This window comes from Echinops telfairi, unplaced genomic scaffold (genome assembly GCF_000313985.2).
Source record: "Echinops telfairi isolate 266 unplaced genomic scaffold, ASM31398v2 ScPeMD7_18;HRSCAF=68, whole genome shotgun sequence".
Lineage (NCBI taxonomy): Eukaryota > Metazoa > Chordata > Mammalia > Afrosoricida > Tenrecidae > Echinops > Echinops telfairi.
In genome coordinates this window covers 92,204,511-92,226,013 of record NW_022103915.1, presented here as the reverse complement: position 1 = coordinate 92,226,013, position 21,503 = coordinate 92,204,511, and positions in this window count along the sequence as shown.

The window sequence follows — 21,503 nt, the reverse complement described above, 5'->3', positions numbered from 1 at the left end:
GACCCCACGGAGTTCCCAAGAGCGACACCTGGACGTTCCGAGAGCGGCCGTGGCTCGGACGAGCTGGCGTCATCCGCAGCGGGGTGCTGTACCCGCTGCATCACCAGGGCGCCGGACGGGCGCGGAGAGCCGGGCGCTGGGCGTTTCAGAGCCCGACAATGCTGCCACCTACAGGCCGAGGCGGCGGCGCGGCCGCGGCGCGCGACGCGCATCCCTCCGGGCCCAGACGCGGGCCATCCAGCCCGGCTTAGAGCCCTGCCCTGAGTTAAGCCAGCAGGTGAGGCGAAGAAGGGCCCTTTCGCTTGGGTACTTTGGTGCCCTTACATCATTTAATTAGGATCATCACGCCGCCACCAAAGCTGTCGGGAAGAATTACGAGCCACAAGTTCAGATCACCTGTGAATCCTTTGGCTCAATAAAAACGAAGCAATCTTTAAGGGTTTTCTTTCCTTTTTCTTTCCCTTTCCCCTGCTCCTCTTGGGTAGAAGAGGCACAGAGCAGTGAAGCGTGGTCTGCACATTTTTCACATTAAAATTATGACACAGAGCCTGTAGCGTTTGAAGGACTTAAGGAAATCAAAATGTTACACTCTGACCTTGGGCATTTAAACGTCATCATTTTTAAGGCTATTGTTGCCACGCTGTCCTTTGTTCTACGAAAATTACCGTGGTCCGTTATAATAGCGGACTGGATAATTACCGGGCAAGGAAGAGAAAGATGTAATATTGCAAAATTTATTCTTGAACTTAGATACTACTAACCAGAGTTTGGCTTTTTAAAATTCGGATTTCAAGTGCCAGCCCTGTGATGAACGCTATTACCCAGCTTCCACTTTCCCTATCGTACCCGCCGGGAGAAGTGGCATTTTCGTTCTTAGTAGACTATCCGATCTATTTTGCTCTGCTATGAGCTCGGGAAGGAGGGGCTGGTGGTGATGTAGGCCTGTCTGTTGTTTGTTTTGATATAAGCACATGTAGCACAGCATATTCGGCTACTATTCTCTATGGAGCTGTCTTTTCCAGCCTTAGTCTTACATTTCCCTTGGGGTTTTATCTTCCTTTGTACCTTATTTCCTCAGAAGCAGAGAGTTGGTAGTACTTCTTACTTTTACCTGTGCCTTAAAATTTTATAATCAGACACAGAATGGAAATTTTTAGTCATTTAAAATTACAGCGAAGCCTATATTTATTATTTATGCCTTTTGAAGTTGCTCTTTTAGAATCAGACTACCTTAAATGTCTCGAGCCAATGGCAATTTAAAGTAAATTTTATAATATTCATTTGGAAAAATCAGTATTACTCAGCAAATGGTGACCTTCATATTTTTTTAAAATCACAAAGTAGCTAGATAGCAAGGCATAAATAATAGTCAATGCAAGGAAGGGCCTACCATTCAGGGGAGGCTGCCTGCAACTTAATGGACTTACTTACATATATATCTACTCTTAATGGCCAGCCTTCCCAGATCTATTGCTTAAGACAATTGAAACTAAAAGGATGACTGAAACCTTCCAGTGAGTACTGTGAGAAATTCTCCACTAACTCTTAGATCAAAGAGAATAGGCCAAACCCTGCCCCCACCCCCATCCCCTCCAGGATTGCTACCTTAAGACTTGCAATAGGAAAAACGAAACACATTTCTGGATTTTAAGGCTGCACACAAACATTCTATCAGGTCCTATTGGGTAGACCAGTTTCTTAGGTAAGAGGTCCATGAAATACTAAAAGATGCCATCTTGATGTTAAAAGAATAACAACACTGAACAGGTTAATTCCTCCTTCTTTTGCAGAGAGATATTTGTAGGATTAATAACTCCTTTAAACACTAGTTGGATTTAGCCATAATAAGAATATAAATACAATAAGACACTCCTAAGGGAAATACAATTTTTTTTAAATTTCCATATTTGCTACAATAAATGTTATGCCTAGAAATTTTATAGCTAACAGAAACACAGAAAATACTATACCCAGAGCTAGAAAACTGTTCCAGTACAAAGCAAGTCTGATATATTACCTCCCAAATACACAGCATATCCCTGGTAAAGTTGTAAATTATGGTTGCAAATGAGGCCACAAACAAAATTTTGCTCAAGGCATGAATCATAAATTCAAACAATAATCATCTCCTACGTGAGGCACAACTACTTTGTTTACTTCTTAGACACTGTTTCCTAAACATGAGGATGAAAATAGGTCAAGGAAATTGAGCATCTTTTTCCCATGAAGCAGGTTTTGATATTGGGCAGCATTGCCTTACTTTCAATGACACAAGCCCTTTAAATATTAAAAGTCTGTTCTTTCCCTGGGATGAGCCCTTAAGTATACCCACAGTTTGCCTCCCGATGACAACATAGCATCCAAACTAGAGATCTTTCGTAAGGAAAAAAGTAAATTATTCACAGTTGTGGCCTGTTATGTGGAATTCGGACATGTTTCTCATATTGAAATTAAGAGGCTATCTACATAATGCTAAATAGTACTTGTAATCTAGTAGATATGATCATTTGCCATAGTTAACACATATCTGAGAAGTCAAAGTTTATTTATTTTCTTTTTTTTCTTTTACATGTTTAGAATTCCTTAAAATCTTAATACTGATAAAAGCTTTCTCGGCATGAAGCATAAGGCTGACTTTTCATTTAATCTGTTCAAATAACTGAAAGAATGATGAAGTTAAATTACTTACAGGTCAGCTCAACGAATCGCCTTTGAAGAACATGCCATTTAAAAATACAGTTTGAAATGCAGATTTTAAAATATCAGCATAACGATGTTAAGTTATGGACCATCAGGATGAAAAACAATACGCGAGTCTAGAAGACCTTTCCAGGAGCACCAGAGTAGAGAAGTACTGGGCAGAGAGGAGGAGTTCCTGTTACCTGTAGCAGCAGTGAGTTACTGGTGGTTACGGATGGAGCCCTGAGGGCATGAAGGATGGGGGTGCAGGAAAGAGGGGAGCCTTTGTAGGCATCAGGAAACCCAACTGTATTGCCCGGTGAAGAATGATAAAAGTGTGATGGATACAGAAGAGTTCAAATTGGATAATGGAGACAGCCTGAGAAGGGAAAATACTAGGATGAAATAAAAACTTGTTTTTCATGAGGTTTCATGCTTAAAGATTGATATTCTAGCTGAGTATAAATTAGTCAAACATTAAAAATTCATTTCAATCCTAGTTTAGTTTTATAACAAAAGTAGTTCTATTAATCTCCATTCTTCAATTCATATTGCCTGTGAAACTACAATGTATCTGATGTAATTCCAAATTTGCTACCACTTAGTAAATTCAGATTTATAATACAAGGCAAAAATCAACCAAAAGTAGGCAAATAATAACTAAGACATGACTTTGGATATTGTCTTTAACCACCTTGCCAAAAACTAAGTCCAGTAATGAATGGTTAGTAACTCTCAAGGTAGCTAAAGACCATAGTCAGTGTTCTACTTCATCTAGATCCTGGATAAATATACGGATTTCATGATTAATATTCTCGATTATCATTTTAATGTAAAAAAGGGAAAGAGTACCCAAATTAATATGATTGTTATGAAGACAAATCTAATTCAATAGTAACCTTATCTATTACCAAGTAAGACACGGACAAAGGAAATACATGCATTGATGTAAAGTAAACAAAATTAATTGGCAGTGTCATTTACAGTGAACCCTCGCCACTTCACGCTTCGACTTCCGCGGCTTCACTCTATCACGGTTTTTGCGTAACAGCGCATGCTCTGTCATTACTGCCACTGATTGGCTCATACTGTACACGCTTCTGTCTGCATCGCTACGTATCGGAGCTACGTATCAGATGCATTTTTGCTTTTGTACAGTGTACTGTAATTGTTTGCGATTTTTAAGAAATTTTATCTAAGCCCTATGATGGCTCCTAAACGAGCTGCTTCTTCTAAGCCTTCTGACAATAAAAATAAGCGCCAGAGGAAGATGCTCACCATCCAGGAAAAGGTAAAACTTTTGGATATGATCAAAGATGGCAAGAAAATCGTGGAGGTTGCACACCATTTCGACTTGAATGAGTCTTCCGTTCGCTCCATCCGTTGTACTTCATAATATAATAAATAATAAATGATAATTGTAACGTCCAAAATGTTTTACTGTATTTTCCCTTTTTCGTTTAATAAATTGGGTAATACGAGTGTAATGGTGACTAAAGGGTGTTTTTTCATGTCCTCTCTGCTCTAACTACGAAAATATTTGATTTACAAATAAGGAATCCTACTTCGCGGAATTTCATTTATCACGGTAGGGTCTAGAACCGATTAACCGCGATAAACGAGGGTTCACTGTATAATATTACCAGGAGTCCACTCAAAATGTTCAGCATCTCCTCTTTCAGTTCACGTGCCACTTGCCAGAAAGACTTCAGACAAGGACAGCATTCAGATGAGGGACAGACCAGATTCAGCAAAAATGTTCAAAATGAACAAGTAATTTCCGTGAGAGAAGTGCTGCAGCATGGGACACGCAAGGGCCACCACCTAATCTAGGGCAGAGTGGAATGAAAACATAGGATTTCCTTCTGCTAGGGAGCGACATTCTACTATTGACTCACTTTCTAGCGGGTGTTCCACTCTTGGCTGCCCTCCCAGGTACATATACCCCTGCACCCTAGGGTTCATGCTGTGTCCTTGTCACCAGACCTTGAAATCAAGCATGAATTCAGTCATGGTGGGAGTAATGGGAACATCCTGTCTTTCCCTGCCCACCTCCTTCCACTAGCTCCGTCTTTCCATTGATAAAGAAATGTGTTTAATCTGCCCTTCATCTTTCTTGGGGCTGGAGGTATGGGAGAAGCATGCCTCCACGTTCCTTTTGGGTTAGGATTCCTTTCATTATCACCTTTTTCCCCCATTTGCCCAGTTCTGTCTCACTGCCAATAAAAATCTTAAATTTTTAAATAATAAATGTGTCAGGGATGACTACTCTCTAAGCATCCCAGATGAGGCTGTTTTGAAATGATTGGGAGTCCATTGGGAACCACTGGGAACAGGGACAGGTGCTTTCTTTCCTTGTAGTCTGCCAGGTTCCACAGCCACATTAGGGAGACTCCGTCTCCAGTGGGCACAAGGAAAAATGCACCCCCAGGATCCACAGGTAGGAAAAGCATTACATTCTACTGCTCACTAGTATTGGTTTCTTTCTTGCAATGGACAGAGAAAATGCACCTATCTGGGGGGCGGATGATGGTTGTCTGGTCTACAAACTTCTGCACTCTGGAGAGTTTAGCCTCTCAGCAGTTCTCTTGGGATTGAGCCAACACGCCTTTTATCAGAAGCCTGCCTAGTGAAGACCTTTCAGAAATGGTAGGCACCAGCCTAAACCTCAGGACTCCTACCACCCATTCTCCTTATTCTTTGCCAGGCTTCCTCTCTTTCCTCCCACCTCCTCCACCCATCTCCATCCCACTTCTTTCCCTCCCTGTAGGACATAACACCCACCGTAAAGGGATGACAGCAAGAAGCCCAACATTTAGTCCCAAATCATTTGTTTACCTTCTGGAGGTAGCAACCATCATTCCCAGGGGAAAAAGTAAGTTTTATGCCTACTAGTTCAATCTTTCTCAGATTGTGTTATATGGCTTGTAAACAGTAACCATTAAACAGGCACATACACATGGGGTGGGCTGTGTTACATAAGCACCCTACGAACACTGGCATTTCAAGAGTCCTCTTGGTCAACTGACGGCTTTAGCTCTCCCTCGGCTTCCTCTGCCGTGAACTAGACCACCAAAGAGCTTCTACCTTGGTGATAGGGGATCCTCCAGAAAGCATTTTGCCAGCAAGAGTATTTGAACATCAATGCAGGCAAATGAAAACCAGGCTCCACTAGTGCTAATGTGACTCCATTTTCATATGGCAAAAAATAGTCAATGGAGTGCTCTAGAACACGATGTCCTTAAACGCTACGGGGTGGGTGGGTAAGCAAGGGGGGCGGGGGGCGTAGAATTTCTAAAACCTATTTTTCCTCAGAAAGATAAAATGAGGCAATTCGTATTTCCCACTTCAGATAAATGCATATTTGTTTATGGTGAGGCCATGTAGGGCTGAAAATGAGTGGGTAACCCTGCAGAACGAATTAAAGCCAGTATAATTGCGAGACCCACCAGATAAGCCAACCAGAAGCTATGCCATTGATAGGCTAGATATAATTGTAGAGAAAAACTTGCCAGTGTTAAAACAGACGTTCTTCTAACTAGATTTTTCTACAATTTAGAAACCATTCATATTAAAAAATAGTGCTCCATTGGTTTTGAAAATATGTACTACATTTGTACCTCCTGACTCAGGCCTCAGATGTTGATATCAGCCTAAGGCAATTTCCTACAGGTTAGCTGCAAACCCCTAAACATGGAGAGTAGTGATGAAATGAACAAGAAAATAATGATAATAATATATTCAATCAATCTCTTTTTTTTTTTCTATTTCATACCACGTGTACAGAGGAGAAAGGAGTAAACATCAGTATAGATAAAGTCGTGACCTGGAGTAGGCAGGCATGGTGAGAGTATCAAATGCGATTTCTCCACTGCCCACAATGTTACGGGCGTGTGACTTCTGGCGTTGTCAATGTTTGACACTGCTTTGGGGTTGTCGGGTTTAAAGCAATAGCACAACGCAATGCAGTGAGCTGTGGTGGTATTGTCGCATTTGACAAGCGAGACAGGAAGGGAAAGAATGGACACACGGCCAGTCAGAGCTGAGAAGGAGAGAATCCACCCTCCTGAAATTTCCTTGTTCTGAGCCTCTTGCTGGGGTTAGCCCCACAGGGTCAACCCTGAGGAACCAGGCACAATGGAGGGGAAATGCTGTCCGGCCGCACACCAGCCTCATGATCGGTTGTGAATCCAGCCATTGTGACCTGCGGGGCTTTCGTTGGATGATTCCAGAAGTCGCTCATTACACCTTTCTGTTTAGTTCATCTCAGTCCAGTAGCTCCAGTGACCAGTGTTCAGCATTGTACCTCCTCTGAGACGGTCTCCCCTGAGGCGGGGAAGAGCTATGCATAAGGTTCATCGACCAGGTATCAACTCGGGTATTTTGACTGAAAGGCAGCAATTTTATCATGGAACTACCAATACCTCCTGAGGGGTGTGTGTGTGTGTGTGTGTGTAGAAAGAGAGAGAGAATATGGACATAAACCAAACACCAAATTCACTACTGAGTCAATGCTGACTCAAAGTGACCCCCTGTAAGTTTCTGAGCCTCTAACTGTCTCTGGAGTAGAAAGCCAAGTCTTTCTCCTCAGAGTTGCTAGTGGTTTTGAACTGCTGACCTTGCAGATCACAGCTTAACATGTAACTGCTATGTACACATTCACATACATATACCCTTATAGCTACATAGAGAGACGTTGAGAGAGATACACACACACATTCACATAAATATGCACATATCTATACATAGAGAGAGAGAAAGAGCCTGCCGGAGGTGTGGGTGAGGCGTTGAGCTGCCAACCACAAGGCCGGTAGTTCGAATGCATCAGCTGCTCTAAAACACGAAGCTATCTTCTTCCACCCTTTGTAGTTCACCATGAGTCGGCTCATACTGACGCTCAGGAGAGCTCCACGAGGTGTCAGAAAGTTTAAATCTTTCCGGTCTCATTAGCAGTCCATAAACCATGGGGTTCACGGTTACAACGCAGCCAAAAGTCATCCTATTTTGGTCTTAATCTACCATTGTCAACAAATACGGCTGTGCTTTGTCAGTTTTCTCTGCTACCCTGTATTGAAGGGCCATGGGCAGCGGTAGGCCTACACTGAAATGGCCAAGGCACGGCAGGCCCATCCGAGTGTGCGGAGGAGAGCCACCCTCGGGGCTTCAAAGCTGTGACCTCTGCGCAGCAGGTCAGCAGGCCTGTCTTCTGAGCACCTCTGGGTGGACTGGGTGCACCAGCCTCTTTGTGAGTAGTTGAGAGCTTAACCATTTACACCTTCCAAGCTACATATTAAATGCATATATGATTTATGTAGATATAAAACTAATCCTCGACATCCTCAGACCACTTCTAAGATAACCACCTCACACACTAGAAGTCAATGGATTTAGCCATCCAGTAAAGGATGCCGATTGACTAAGAAGAGAGAGTAGTGAAATGGCCATTAAAATGAAAACAAAAAAACAAAAACTAGAAGAGAAGGTATCTCTCACACAAACACACACACCATGCACACACTTTTGTATAACTCTTAGAAGCAATCTATGATTTGCTTTAAGAAACTTACAAAACGGTAGAACATTCTTCTTGTTCTGAAGAAGGAAAAAAATCCCATTGAGAAGGGAGTAAAAATGGGCATTGTGGGGAACAACGTAGATTTCAAGGTTCCGAATCAATACAATAGAGAATGGGGGTGGGTGGGGGAGGGTTAGTGGTTGATGTTCATCTAAGAGTACACAAGGGCACTTCAAACAGTATTTTTTAATTCCATTTCCATGACCTTTTGAAACCCATAAATATATCGATGTAGAGAAAGAGAGAAGGAGATAGCTGCTATTAAGTCAGCTCTGACTTATGGCGAATTTATGAAGCATTACCTATTCCCAGCCCTGGTGGCGAAGTGGTTACATGTTGGGCTGTCAACCCCATGGTCAGCAGTTGAAACCACCAGGTGCCTCACAGGAGAAAGATGGGGGGTTCAACTCCTTCAAGAGTGACAATCTCAGAAACCTCCAGGGGCAGTTCAGCCCTGTCCTATAAGGTCATCATGAGTCGGAATCTACTCAGTGGCAGTGAATTTGGTTTGGCCAAGTTCAATATCATCTTCCTGATTGTTGGTATGTTTGATTGCATCACTGTGGCTGGGATGGCAACCCATCTGATTGAAGCGCTATCTCCCTTCTACCAGCTGGCCCTATGCCCTACTGATTACGCTTTATCTAAAGCAAACACATTGGACAGTGTTCAGTTGTAATCTCTAAGGTTTTCATTGACTCATTTTTAAAAATCAATCAGCAGGCCTCTCTTCCTTGTCTGCCTGAGGGTGGAAGCTCCACTGACACTTGTCCATCATGGATGCCCATGCTGATGTTTGATATACCAGCTACAGCTTCTGGCATCCTGGCAACACACAGGCAAGCACCGTACAACAGTTGCCAGGCAGGCTGTTCAGTCCTTGTGGGGCCCAAAAGAAGGAATGAAAATTTGGAATCAAAGGTCGAGGTCTTCATCACTCCATGGCCCAATGACCTGGGCAACTTTACCTCCGAGGTGTATTGTGTGGATTATTACTTATTATCAAGTGAAAACCTCACCAGGAAAGTCAGGTGGCAAGGGGTCTAGTCTATTTGTGTGTTCTAATCACTGATCTGAAAGATGTCTTCTTATTTATAGCTTGTCTTAATGGAACCCAGGAAAGTCAGAGACAGGAGTATGGAGAATGATCTCAAGAGAGTTTTCAAAAATGGAACTACATAGCTGAAAAAGACTCACACAGTCAAGAGACTCAAAGCATAAAACAAAATGTTGCCTTCCTAGACGGCTAAAATAGTAACCAAGAACTAACTCTTGATAACCAACTGTAACAGCAGGGATTTAATGTATGGACGTCATTGTACCGTGAGGATTGGCAGTTGTCGCTGCAACAATCAACAATGTGTATTGAATATTTCTATGCTTTCTCGGTGCTCTGATATTACCAAGCACTCTAACGAGTTCTCATTTAACACAAATCACATGGTGGGGGGGGGGGGAGGTGCGCGTGCGCGCGCATGCGTGTTCTTATCCCCTCCAATGTAACTGATCTCCATGCCTCATAACAGCCTGAGGTCTACAGGTGTGGCTCATGTAAGGACTCACATCTGCCGGTTCTGTCGAGTCTCCAGGGTTTCCGCAGTAGCAACATTCACATTTTCATTACTGAAACTTCCCAACCAGATAATGTCACTTTATACCCTGTAGACCCTCTGCGTCTTCCAAATACTCGGCATCTGATCCACACGAGCCTGTTCTCATTAGACAGTTTCCCGTCTTTCTACTCACACTGAGCAGCTTGCTAGGCCAAAGATTTGCCTTACCTTACCTTGTGACCCATTTCCTCAGGATTTTCCTTTGGCAGGAAGATGGGGAAGTTTAAGTATGGGAGTCCCTGAGTGCTTCCCGTTGCACCTGTTTTATTCTTGAAGGAGTCATTAGAATTTGGCTGAGAGGACTGAACAGCGGGTAAGCATGGAGTTTCTGAAAGAGCAGCTCAGCATATTTTTTCCTAAAGTGCAATGGAGTGCATCCTATAGAAGAAAACTTAACCACAACCCATCACCTTTTTGTTTGATCATTTTGGTGGTCTCCCACTGTCTGGTCCAAGGATTGCTCCCCCTAATCTTGAAGCTTCAGGGAAACTCTGAATAATGAATGGGAGGAGCTGGGATAGGGGGACCTGGGGAGAAAGTGTCAAGAATCCTATACCAGGAAATGAAAATAAAAAGGCCCTGCATACGTCTGTATTGGACACAGATGTATGCACGGCAGCAGCTCTGTCCTGTAAAGTTGCCAAGAATGCACTGGCAACATATGGCCTCAGAGGAGGATGAGAACAGTGGTGGGCTGACCTAATAAGCATTCTTCGACGATGGTAAGCAGAGCTTTCCATCGAGCCATTGCCTGGATCTACCTGATAACTCAGCAGTTGATAAGGATCCACTCTGGAAAGCGTTCTGCACTGATGATTTGGAGGTATTGTTTTGCCCACAACCCTGGGTCAGACCCTCACTGACTCTCAGCTGGATTCTTAAAAACACTTTCTACTATATGTTTCCCTCGCAAACCATCACTCAGACTCCTGTGGACTTATTTTCTCTAATCTGACTTTGATCATTTTATTCACTTGATCAAAAGCCTTTGGTGACTCTCCTCTGTGTGCCGATTATGTTCAAAGTGCTCAGTCTGGTATTGAAATTTCTTTACAAAATTTTATATATATATAAAATATAAAATAACTAAAAAATATATATATACACACACACACACAAAGTGATATTTATATCACTATGTTCCTCAGGCATTCCTCCCTTTGTATATTATATAGCATGATTTATTTATTACCAGTTAAGCTAGCAACACCAATGCCCCAAAAGCATGGTTCAAATTTCAGTGATCAGGGTAGATTAATGGTGATCAATTGTGTAAAGTACAAAGTACATGGCTAGCTGGTCAAAGCACAGATCATTATGTAAATTACAGCTTGGCATCATAGTGGTTAACCAATCAAAACTCTTTCACAGTCTGCTGTTCATTGAACATTGCACATCTTTCTTTTTGTTTGTTTTCTGTATTTTATTTAGCAATATATCATATATGTTGTTGTTAGGTACTATCACGTAGGTTCTGACTTATAACAACCCCATGTACAACAAAAGGAAACAGTGTCCAGTCCACCGTCATTAACATCATCTCGCTCACATACGAGCCCATTGTTTCAGTCACTGAGCCAATCCTCTGGTTGAGAGTATTCCTCTGAGGCTGACCCTCCACTTTACCAAGCATGAGTATTTTCACAGGCCCCAGTCTCTCCTGATAACATGACCAGATACGTGAGTTGAAGTCAGGCATCCCTGCTTTTAAAGCGCGTTCTAGTTGTACGTATTCTCAGAGAGGGTTTTCTTTCTTCTGGCAATTCATTAATTTTTAACAGCACCATAATTCACATTACAGACAAATATTATTATATGTCACTGAGTAAACATACCATAACTTATTTAACCCCCATTATTGGTCATATAGATGATTTTCTTTCTTTTTAAAAAAAATCATTTTACTGGGGGCTCGTACAACTCTTATCACAATCCATACATACATCCATTGTATGTCAAGCACATTTTTACATTTGTTGCCATCATCATTCTCAAAACATTTGTTTTCTACTTAAGCCCTTGGTATCAGCTTCTCATTTTTCCCCTCCCTCCCCACTCCCTCCTCCCTCATGAACCTTTGATAATTTATAAATTATTATTTTGTCATACCATACACGGTACAATGTCTCCCTTCACCCACTTCCCTGTTGTCCATCCCCCAGGGAGGAGGTTATATGCAGATCCTTGTAATTGGTTCCCCTTTTCTACCCCACCTTCCCTCCACCCTCCGATATCATCACTCTTGCCACTGGACTTGAAGGGATCATCTGTCCTGGATTCCCTGTGTTTCCGGTTCCTATCTGTACCAGTGTACATCCTCTGGTCTAGCCAGATTTGTAAGGTAGAATTGGGGTCATGATAGTGGTGGGGAGAGGAAGCCTTTTAAGAACTAGATGAAAGTTGTATGTTTCATCATTGCTACACTGTACCCTGACTGGCTCATCTCCTCCCTGCACCACTTCTGTAAGGGGATGTCCACTTTCCTACAGATGGGCTTTGGGTCCCCAATCTGCACTCCCCCTCATTTACAATGATATGAATTTTTGTTCTTTGATGCCTGATACCTCATCCCTTTGACACCTTGTGATCACACAGGCTGCTGTGCCTCTTCCCTGTGGGCTTTGTTGCTTCTGAGCTAGATGGCCACTTGTTTACCTTCAAGCCTTTAAGACCCCAGAAGCTATATCTTTTGATAGCCGGACACCATTAGTTTTCTTCACCACATTTGCTTATGCACCTGCTTTGTCTTCAGGGATCATGTCAGGAAGGTGTGCATCATGGAATGCAAAGTTATTAGAACAAGTGTTCTTGTATTGAGGGAGTACTTGAATGGAGACCCAAGGACATTGCACATCTTTCATTCCATTCGCACAGACAGCATGGTGGACAGTTGTATTGCCTCATCCCCCAGTGAGAAACTCATATGACATTTTACCAGAAAATTGAACCTTGAAAGAAGGAATTGGCAAAGATAAAAATGAAGCAAAGAAGCATGTTCCCACCCAGAGTGACACTCAGATCCAACGTAAATGGGTTATGAAAGAAATAGCTCAAGGTGTAGCTGTTGCATTTGAAAGACAAGCTATACAATCAGAGGAACTTCACATTAAAAAAAAGGAAAATGGTTTTGAAGAATTGGATGAAGATTCCCCAGAGGAAATGAGTGGGACAAAAAAAGAAACAACAATTTTACAGTACAGAAATTCTGAGCTATTTCCCAACATTCAAGATACAAAAGATGCAATGTTGGAAGTTGATTTAAATTTAGAAAGGAGTGTAACAATACAACCATGGTGGGGGGAAGTATACAAGGAGGCTGACCCTGTTTAAGTACTCTTGATAAGTTATGTACAAAGAATAAGATGTTAATTATTAATGTTTCTAATGCTGTGTATTACAGAGCACCAAATAAATATTAGTGTTATTTTCTCCCTTTTTGTGTGCTTGTAACTGAGAATAAGACCATTTTTAATCTTTTGACACAATATTTTTAATTTGTCGAACAAATGTGTTTTTGATTATTGCTCATGAATATCGTGTTGCAGGTTTTCAACTTGCAAAGTCATTTTTATGGCCTCAGTATACATGGTCCAAAGCTAAAAATGCCTATATACTGATACCTATATTCTATTATCTGTATTACAATACTCATCCTTATCACCAATATAAAATATTTATAAATATCCCGGAAATGTCTCACACATAATATTTGCTTCATAAATATTTGTCCCCCTCCTTCCACGTGGAGTGACTTTGATCATGATATTTTCTTGCCCTTACAATCTGCCCTTTCATTCCCCTTATAATCTTAAGTGCAACTTCCTTCATGAAAATATTTTCTGATTTCCTGCTTTTCAAATTAAGATAATCCCTCCTCCCCCATGACACTGCTATATACTATAAGAAAAAATATTTTCCAGTTAGCAACAATTATCTCTCACCACACTATTTTTGTGAGTTCATATGGATTTTTTGCAAGTAGGCGGTTGAATGTTTAAGATGGTACGCAATTGAACACATAAAAATAAGGACAAAATGGAGGGAAAAGCAAGACTTCCTTTTTATTTTTAATAAATAGAAAATTCCAAAAGCAGAACTTTCTTGAAAACAGTTGACATGCGATTATGGCTTTTTATTTGAGTACGTTTAGAATACTGAATACTTCCAAACTGCCTCTGTTCAGAACAAAGTCTATGTGAATTTTATTCCTCGAGGGTATGGGGAAAAGACAACACTGGACTGTAAGTATTTTAGCAGTCAGTCCAACAACCTCCCAGTTGCTGTGTTCAATTGCACTTTTATACAATGCCTTTGAATAAATAGTTACTTGGCTCTGAAATTTCTTGAACTGACAGCTATTTGCTGAAGACCTCATAAGATTTTAAATAAAGACAACTAAAAAGCAATTGATTTCCCTCCCTGGATGGAGTGTGTATTCAAAGGGTTGGTAAGCCATATCTACCATGTTATCTCTTAAGAACATGTCTTTTGTTATTTACTTTGGGAAAGGAAAATACACCCAAGCTAATATGTGTTTTATTTGCAAAATATCCACATACAGGATATTCTTGGATAGCGGTACAATAAAAATTACTTTGTTTGGGACTCAATCAAAAAGTTGCCTGCTCATATTCTTAATCTATACGACTTACTTGTGATTATGTCTTCGTTCATACACACGTGGAGTGATTTATGCCTCCTCACACCACAGCACTCTACATCACGTTTCCATGCAGGCCTTCACCACAGCCACCCCACCCAGGATGGTGGTGGATGCATCAAAGTCAGTACCAAGAATGTGTGCTTAACTCCATCAAAATTCTCTCTCTCAGAAACTGTATTTGGGATTGGAGGATGGTACATTCCGGGGTGTCCACATCTGGGAGATAAGGACCAGAAGATGTGAGGTGAGTGTCACTTGCCACATAGACAAAAACCAATCTCCAGAGAGAAAAACAAAGTAAATACGGAAATGCCTCTCAACAAAGAAGTAGAAATAAGAAGTCACCTTCTGTTTCCCACTCTCTAGAAGACCCAATTTCCTTCACAATTCCGGGTTCAGGAGCTATCCCTACATCCGTAAAATGAATTTTTCTTGTCGATTTCAACTTACTCCATGGCCCACGTCTCCGTTTGTGCAGCCATAATGGTTTGCACGTCGCTGCGATACTAGAAGCTCTACCATCAATATTTCAAATGTGAGCAGGGTCACTCAGCAGAGCTTTGAGGCTAAAACGCACCAAGAATCCAGGTCTAGTGGCCTACTATTTCTGAAGAGTAGTCAAGGAAAACACTATTATAATGAAAGCGAGAGAATATTATACAACAGAGTGTTGGAGGATGAGCCTTCCAGCTTAGAAGTCACTCAAAATACACACTGGCTCCGTGCCAGGGTTGAAGTATACCAATGCTGTGGGGGGTAGCTAGAGACTAAGCAACATTGCTTTACAGTGAACAGGGGACGCCATGAGTCAGAGTCAACTGGATGCCAAGTAACAATTGAAGCGTAGTGAGCTACTTTCTATTGTCTGTTTCTCTGACTCCTAACACCAAACAATGAGTATTCTAATGTAGACTTGGTAAGGTCTTCATCTCTGAAATAGAATTAATGATGACTTATTGTTATTATAAATTCCAAACGTAAGCAAGCAGACCAATGAAGGCTGTCTTAGAAGGAGACTCGTCTATTCATTATTTTTACATACAAAATTTCCAAGTTTCTCCCAGGAAGGCTTTGTAAACGGTCTTAAGCATGCAATGGCAGTCTACACTGCTCATTTGCTACACACGAATTGATCTGCTACCCCACAAATGCATATTAGCCTTTCACAAAAGAGCCAAACCTTTTAGAGCTGCAAGTAATTCTCCACCTGAGTGGTGTCTGTGGTCTCCAGCCTCCTAGTAGATCGTTTCTAAGAGGCACTCTCCTCGATGAATCACAATTTCTACGTTTTAACATAGTCGGTTTGGGTTTCTTTGGTGCCACGAGGTCCTTACTGGGCAAAGTGTCTCCAATCTGACCACTGACCTGAACAGTGCTGTTGCCTTCCTGTCTCAATAGTATTTACCTGTAGAAATGGTTAGGGATTGATTTTGGGGGGAAACAGTATTTTCTAAAATGCACTTGAGATCTTTTTCTCCAAGAGGAGTTTTCTTTCTCCCACTCAGTTTCTTGTGGGTGTTTATTGCCATTCTCATCACTAAATAATATACAGAAAAGAACATCTAAGCTTATTATGAGTTTAGGGAACCTAAGTAGACAGCCAAGAGAGAGCCAATGTCCTTAATTTAACAGACCAGCCAGCTTATTCTTCCTTTATTAGAAATAGCATGATCACACAATCAAGAACCAGAATAGTGTTCTTTCTCCTCGCAGGAAACACTGACAGCAGGATTTATTTCCAGAATTGGCAATTATCTCTCTGAAAACTTACTGAAGATACTCAAAAAATGTGATCGTTTTTTTAGCCTCCAAATTTGTATTAGTCCCATTCACATAGTTCAGTCTAATGCCTCAAACAATCAATTAGCTAATCATTTGTTGAGTGCCTACAGAACAATTAGCAGTTACTATTCCACTATCGGTATTACTGGTTGATTGCTTTCAATGATGAAGTATGGTTTTGTATTAATGGCTTCTATCACCACTGTATATTAAATGTATTTAGTCTGTTTTTATAAATGTGGTTAAATGAAGTAGCATATTTAATAGCAGGGATGTCGGCTCATAAAATCTTTTCCTCAAAACTGACTGACACTTGATTGCAAGAAATAAGGTATTATTTAAATAATAGTTTTAGGAAAAGAGTAAAAGGAATCAGAACTAATAAATACTGCAAAGGTGGTTCTTTTTAAAAACTACTAATAGCTTTCTGTAACTACATCAAATATCTACTATTGCACAAATCAGAATGCAATATTGACTAAATCATAAATTTATGATCAATAAATTATATTTATTGATTATTGATACCATTGTGTTTGGCATTTTCCTTTATTATTGATTGCAACAGCATGGGAAAATTCTACATGAAAAATTAACTAATATGTAATTGGGTATTTAAGCTAAACTATAGCTTTCCATTCCTAGTCCACTTGATATCCCATACAAACTAATGAGTAATCAAATATTTTATGGGAGAATTAAAGTTACCATGATAAATATGAAGATTGACAAAAACAGGAAAATTGGTGGATGTGAATAATAAATTGTAAAGTTAGGAAAACTTATATTTCAGCTGTTTTGTGAAGCAATTTGCCAGTTCCGCAACAAACTCACCATAAAGTGACCATGTGACCTATCAATTCCACTCCCAGGCATATTCACAAGATTATTAAAACATGCATTCATACAAAAATTTAGACACAATGTTCATACCAGAATAATGATAATAACAAATGTGGAAACACGATAAATTAACTGATGAATAACTGATGAATGGGTTTTTAATGTGGTGTATCATATAATGGAATACTATTCAACCATAGAAAAGAAATACTGCCGCATTCTATCGAACATGGATGAACCTTCAAAAGAATATGCTAAATGAAAGAAATAAGCATAATGGGCCTTGATTCAATTTATAGGAAGTGTCCTGAGTAAGCACGCCCAGACAAACGGAAAGTAGATGAGTGGAAGAAGAGAGTAGCTACTAAGGAGCGTGGGTTTTACTTTCTTATGAGGAAGGTGAGGCTGGTGGAACTTTCGGTCACCTTCTTTAAATAGGTTATCAGGAGGGACCAGTCCATGGAGAAGGACATCACGCTTGGTACTGTAGAAGGTCCATGAAAAGACGTATCCCCCAACGCGATGGCCTGACAAGGTGGCAGCAGTAATGGCTCACACGTAACAATAATGTGGCGGATGGCTTCGGAAAGAGCAGAGTTCCATTCTATTGTGCAGAGGTTGGGACCAACCTGAGGGCATCTAACAATGAACAAGAATAGTCACACGATATTTGGATGATGTCGTTTCAAAGGGCTACGTTTTATGGTATGTGAATTATAGCTCAATAAGAAATGCATCTGAGGGGGGGAAATGTGTTTCACAGACAAGGACAAAAGGCCTTTTTCACTCAGAGCATGACTATAAGCAATGCGATGGTCATAAATCACTGGATTCTGGTCATCACATTTCATCCTAAAAATCTCCTCAGTGCAGTGACTAGACTCATTTTCTCACAAATAAGCACCATATGCAAATACCACCTTGAAGACAGAAGGGGAATCGACTTGCAAGAACAAGAGAGGCGTGGAAACGCCAAGAATGCCAGGTGAGACTCAAGAAGCAAAATGCTTTGTGCTGTAGAAGGACCTCAGGCTTGGGAGTCAGCAATCATGGAAGGCCGATAAGGTAGACATATGAAGTTAGAGCATGCGTGAAAGTGTCCGTCTCACACCTCGCTGTTAGCTTCGCACGTCCCAGTAGCCATGGCCTTTCCGTGACTATTTGTGTACCTTGCATGAGTCGGATAGCAGCCTTTCCCAAATGTTTTTCTTTTAACATCCAAGTGGGAAAAGAAAATGAATTTTCAGCCAGCGATGCAAGTGACCACAGTCGCCCAGAGAACATTTCACCATTTTTAGCGCAGAGGGTTGCTAACACCAACTCTCATTTTGTGCCTCCCGGGGCGAGCCTTCCTTTCCCACAGGTGCCTCAGAGAATGAGATCCCCTTGCCTGCGTGTGGGAGTGTGATTTGTCGAAATGTATCTCTCGTCCCAGGCAATGTCAGGACACCAAAATGGATGCATTTAGTGTTAAGTACCTTACCAGCAATTTCCCTTTTGAGCATTGGAATGTGATAAAGCATTCGCGCTTTACTCTTGGAGTGAAATGTAATACCGCATGGGCTGCAAGAAAATAGATTGGGGAGAACCTGCAGCCATTTGTCCCAGTAATTGACCAACAGAGAACAATAAAGCAGTCTTCCTCAATACCAGTATCCTGTTGGAAGCATCCTGCCCTTCCTCTTACACGTGTTATAAATCGGAATGCTAGTCGGACACGCACACTTCTCCATTAGATGGATAAATTTGACCTTGGGAACATGAGCAACAGCACCGGAGCGCCTACAAACAACCATTGAAAGGGCCATTTCCCGGGAACTTGTGGGTCTCTTTAAGGGCCAGAGTAATCTTTTCCCATTCCATCAGGGGTGGCGACCAGAATGGCTGCCATCTGTCACCGTCCGTCGGGAAGCGCCTCCAGCTCCCTTTCTTACGAAGGAGCCACCCAACTTTATAAAAGGACATGATCTGATGGAAACCGAGAAAGGTTCCCACGGCAGAGAGAAGACTGGAAATCGGAAACGTGAGGACTGGCATGAAGCATTTACAAAACGCATCCGCACCCATGAAGGAGTCCGGTTCATCAGCAGAGTATAGCCTCCTAGCCCAGCATTTTATAGGAATCATGATTAACATCCACCCACGGCTGGCCTGCCTGGACAGCTCAGTTGGAATAGTTAAACCGAAGAGAAGAACAAACTTTCCCTGGGTGAAAATCTTGTAGATTTCCCCGCCTCAGTTCTCTCACTGTACTATCTCTGGCCCCAGCGAATTTGTTTGTTTGTTTGTTTGTTTGTTTGTTTGTTTGTTTGTAAGCATTACAAAAATGTCAATACACAAAGGAGACCAGAAGCAAATGCCTGCTATAGCCGAATCTTGTTTTATAAACTGAGAAACACTGCCACGTAACGAAACCTTATTCCCTCCCCGCCCTCCTCTCCTTGTAAATGATTTGCTTCCCCCGCCTTCGTCATGTACAAATAAACAGAAAATTGTCTGTATATTTGGTGTTTTTCCTCGTTTGGTCTTCATCATGGAGGGCTATTACGGCAATAGATCTTATCTGTGGAATGCTAGTCGGTCTGCACCTTCAGTTCAGATTTTTGTTTATGCTTGGCTGCCATTGCGGCTGTCCCTGATAGTTTTAGGTCAGCCATGACAGACTATGGGTGACACTCAATAAACAAGCAGGGAGTCTGGGACCAGCCAGGAAGGAGTGGTACGAGGACTCACAGTTTGATTTTCCCTGATTAATCACCCTTTTTATTTAGAATAACTTATTGTGTACAGTACCTGCTTGTCTGGTGAAGCAAATTACACCATCAACCGGCAAGGACTTAGAAATCCTCATAAACAAAGAGAAACAAGGACGACAAGCACAGCTTACCCCACCGCAAAGTGAAGCTGCTGGCCTGAGGAGCAAGCTCGGGGCTGTTTATTTATTTTCTTAACGAGCATATACCTCTTTCTTCTGCGGCTTGTTAGCCTGCTCTGACCTAAGTAACCTTGTCAAGCCGCTCCCAGGTCACGGCGATCACCACAGCCACCAGACTAATCATTTTTAGTGATAAGAAGAGACTTGATTCCAAAGGCACCATGGGGTGTGTGTGTGTGTGTGTGTGTGTGTGTGTGCATGTGTGTGAGTTTGTGTGCGTGTTGTAGCTGAGAGAGGAAGCTGCTTATATGATATTTTCTGTGCAGCAGCTCCATTCAGAGTTATTCTTAAGTACTGTGTGTCAAACACAGTCATTATAAATTCATCGTTATCCAGTAACCTCCTCAAATTGTGCGCCTTTCCTCATGAGTAACTTGTGTAGCTGACTACATAACCACGTCGCAGAGAAATCGTTCAGTTTTCAAATTCAACAGAGTTTTTAACAGCATTTGTTTTCAATTGTATCTGACTCACGATGGATAAAAATATTCGAGAATCTTTCAGTTCAATTTCAGTCGGCTAACAAAAGGTCCTTGGAATTGTCTACAGTGCAATAACAAAAGCAAGCATAACAATGGGATTTACAAAAGTATACAAATCATCAGATCAGGAAATGAACAAATGAATCCTGTGGACAGAGAATTCAGGGCAAATACCAATAAAGAAACTTACCAGTAATCACAGAAGAGGAAATGACAACATGAGAACATGAGCTTTTACCCATCAATAATGCAGCTTGAATTTTGGGATGAAAAGGCATACACCCTGTGCTGGTGAGAACAGGATGAGTTGGATTTGCATAAGTTCTCCTGTTGCCAGGGGGAAAATAACCAATACAAGCTCTCTGGAAAGTTCGTTTTCCTGTGGCTACCACCATATTCTGAATCAGACCTTCTCAACTTCTGTAAGAATCACCTAGGGGTCATCTTTAAAATTCAGGTTCTGCGTGACTAAATTTGTTTGGGAATCCGGGATCTTTAGTTCTAAGGAGTTTCAAAGTAGTAAGGATGCTGGAAGTGCAGCAGGGCCTCAAACCAGCTCATTCCAGTTCAACCCCCTGCTGAGAACTCACACTCACACCCAAGATACACTGAATCAGACTCGAATTTCACTTTATTTTATTGTGATTTGAGGGAAAGTTTACAGAGAAAATTGGTTTTCAATTTAACAATGCATACACATTGTGATCCATGATATTGATTGCAATCCACTCTTCCCACTTCCTCCTGTGTTTACTATTTCCATTTATTCTTTTTTCTTTTAAATCATTTTATTAGGGGCTCATACAACTCTTATCACAATCCATACACACATCAATTGTGTCAAGCACATTTGTACATTCATTGCCCTCATCATTCTCAAAACATTTCCTCTCCACTTAAGCCCCCGGCATTAGGTCCTCATTTTTCCTCT